Here is a 3,369-nt window from a genome sequence, read left to right as displayed (position 1 = left end):
CATTTTCTGTGTCCTAATACTCTTAATATTAATGTAGCAACCCACTTTACTATTGGAAGGTTTCGAAAAAGGCCCAAAAATAATAATACCACTTGACCTTCGGAGCGCTCGGCGTGTACACCTCAAACTTTAAATGCGTTTTTCTCAAAACACCGATTTGCTTCATTTTTTCTATTCTTCACAAAACGCCTGGTTATCGTCCCTACCAGATTCATAATTTTTTATAATTTGTTGACAATATTATGACAAAATTTATGTAAAAGAACGTGGAGAAAAATTAACAAAAAAAAAAAATAAAAAATCGTTACTTACTTTTTTATTTACCAAAATTTTCATGATTCTAGTAGGGTTGATAACCATTCACGTACTTTTTAAGAATAAATTGGGTTTTGTGTTTYAGATGATGCAGCGAAGCTAAATACCCTTCACAGGTGCATTTYTGTTAGTAACTTTGTGCTTTTTGGAGATTATAATGTTACCTTAAGCAGTAATCCATGCCAAATTTCGTGAAGATACCACGTTAAATGTGAAAGTTTTCCATACRAGAACTTGATTCCGATAGTTCAGTTTGTATGGCAGCTATAGCTATAGCCAACCGATCTGAATAATTTCTTCAGAGATTACATTGTTGCTTTATTTGAAATTTTTCCACACAAGAAATTGATTCCGACAGTTCAGTTTGTATGGCAGCTATATGTTATAATGGTCCGATATCGGCAGTTTCAACAAATGAGCAGCTTCTTGAAGAGAAAATGACGTTTGACAGACAGACAGACAGACGGACATGGCTAAATCGACCCAGAACGACATACTGATCACTTATATATATACTTTATAGGGCCTCCGATCCTTCCTTCTGCGTGCTACAAACTTCGTGACAAACTTAATATACCCTGTTCAGGGTATAAAAAGATGGACGATCTACCAAGGTATTATTCTTAACCCGAAACAGCGCTACAGAAAGCAGTTTTTACGAAWATTTTAACACAAATAAAAGAMAATAWGGCAAATTGGATCTGATCCCAAAAGAACTGCGTCGGCTTGGCAACCAAAAATGATTCAAGCGTTCCCTGCTTTAGAAGCTCAAGTCTATTTGATCCCATCAAATACAGAGAATTACCTTGACCTAAGAGATATTCGGTTTTGTCGTTGATTGGTCAGATGTCACAGAAGATTTTTYGCTGACATACAAATACGTTTTTGAACAGCTCTTGACTCCAATTCATATATCACCCAATTTCATTGTTTTTAAACTTTCGAAATGACTCACTTGGATACAGTATGTCCGTCATAAACTGCTATTAAAATATGATGGCTTACAGGTGAGGTGTTCTTCATATTAATAAAGAAGAACTCCTGACAAAAATACTCTTACCGGCACACAGTTTAATATATTTGAAAGAAAAACAAAGCTTCCAATGAGTAAATAATTTAYATAAATATGTACATACATAGGTCAATTTATTTTAGTTTTAGGGAAGCAGACSGGTTTCTTTGTAGTCCCTAAACATTTTTGCGAAATCTCTTATTTATAATTAGTGAAAGTGTCATAGTTTGGTTAAAGACTTACCGGGAGACTGGACYATCCAATTGAAATACCGAAGTAAATTTTGATTTGTATTAAATATTTTATTTTTAATTTCTGGCCCCTTTTCATGGTAAATTAGACAAAATAAAACTTAAATTAGAGTTTTCCCCATACAAGTATAACAACGAATCAAAACGTGCACTTAATTTTAATCRGCCGTTTTRTTTTGTTCTGTCAGCAGTTTATCCTTTTTTCGTTTCTCCTTCTTCGCTTTGCCTTTGGTTCCGGCATTGCCAGCCATTAAAAGCAACTACGGTTTGAGGACAAAGGACTGAACTTACCCGTTGACAGGTGTTCCCAACTATTTTCTGCCAGAGATATGGCCTCTGAAAATAGGAACTACACAAAAAATAAGCTGGAGCAAACAGATTTTGATACTCTGATGTTTTTGAGACAGGCTAGAGTGCAGCAGTTAAGTCTGTATGTGCAAATTCCAAAATAATCGGCAGCAACCCAAAAGCACACCGTTCATGAAGAAAATCGCACGYCCCGATTACTAGCGCTGAGTGACGAAACGATGCTGCTGAATCACCCCCATAGGTTACAGAAGAAGAACTATTGRCCATAGCTAAAAAAATCAAAACCAACTGTTCTTGTCGCTTAAGCGCTTGATATCGATGGAATAYCAAACAGAGCTTTAAATGTGGCCATAGATTCAAAGYCCACTYTTTTTGCAAAAATGTACAACGCATGCTTAAAATAAGGGATGTTCCTCGATACCTGGAAGGTCCAGCGCCTGGTTTTAATCCCARAACCAAAAAAACCACCAGATGAACCYTCTTCGTATCGACCGCTGTGTATGCTCGACACAATGGGCAAAGTRTATGAAAGCATAATAAGAAACCGCTTTTAGTTTGCAATCCAGTAAGCCAGCAGACTATCAGAAAGACAAAACGGCTCTGACAGAAGTTATACTATAAGCAGCTCCAGTATGGCTACAGGCACTAAACATAAAAACGTATTGCAAACCAATAAATGGGGTGCATAGACTTACAGCAATAAGAGTAACAAGTGCTTTCCGAACTGTTTCCAGCGAAGCAGCTGAAATACTAGCTGATATGCCGCCCATAGACATCAAGGGTGACGAGTTCACGAGATTATGAGCTATCAGCGCCAATTACAGAAATCTAAAAGAGAGAAAGGAGAGCATAGCTATGTATATTTCAGCAACGATGCCAGACCTCAACTAAAGGACGGTGGATCCACAGACTTACAATACCTGAYATCCATACGTAGATAACTAGACAACATGGCGAAGTGGATTTCCACCTAACCCAAATATTAAGCGGGCATGGGTGCTTCATCGGCTATCTATACAAATTTCAAAATGWCGTCAGTCAATATTGTTCGATGTGTGCGGAATCAATAGCAGACTCTGAATAGGTGTTTTTCGATTTGTCCTCAGTTTCTAAACATAAAGGAAAAGTTAGAAACAGAACTAGGTAGTAGTTTAACGGTGGAAAGTTTGATTGCACTTATGTGTCAGTCCTCTGAGAAGTGGAAAGCCGTTTGCGAAGCGCCAATTTCCATCACGACAATACTAAGCCAGCTACAGAAGAATAGGCGTCAGCCCGTCCGTGCTATAGAGGAGRMGAAAAATGTCTTWTCSCTCCCATGAAGTAATACCTTATCTGGTGGTTAAGTGGAAGAGTCTTAATAATAATACCCAACGATTACCCTCCTCCCGCCTAACCGATACGAGGGGCGCAATCCGCGAACGAGCGGAATTTGCCGAGTCATAATAGGCAAGGGAGTTTTAAGCGTTGCGATCTTAAGCTGCT

At 38.0% G+C, this 3,369-nt stretch overlaps 1 protein-coding gene across 3 annotated transcripts in view; it reads right to left on the bottom strand.

Moving 5' to 3' along the window:
* LOC108978923 (segmentation protein even-skipped-like) overlaps positions 1–1,741 on the bottom strand; it is a 14,125-nt gene extending 12,384 nt beyond the window's left edge. For all 3 annotated transcript variants that reach the window (XM_018949440.1, XM_018949439.1, XM_018949441.1), the window contains exon 1: positions 1,571–1,741. The gene's annotated coding sequence lies outside the window, so the exon portion shown is untranslated. The remainder of the gene's footprint in view (positions 1–1,570) is intronic.
* Between the last annotated feature and the right edge of the window lie 1,628 nt (positions 1,742–3,369).

Source organism: Bactrocera latifrons, unplaced genomic scaffold (genome assembly GCF_001853355.1).
Source record: "Bactrocera latifrons isolate USDA-ARS-PBARC rearing strain unplaced genomic scaffold, ASM185335v1 scaffold_13, whole genome shotgun sequence".
NCBI classification, from domain to species: Eukaryota; Metazoa; Arthropoda; class Insecta; order Diptera; family Tephritidae; genus Bactrocera; species Bactrocera latifrons.
This window is presented reverse-complemented; position numbering and strand designations above follow the sequence as displayed.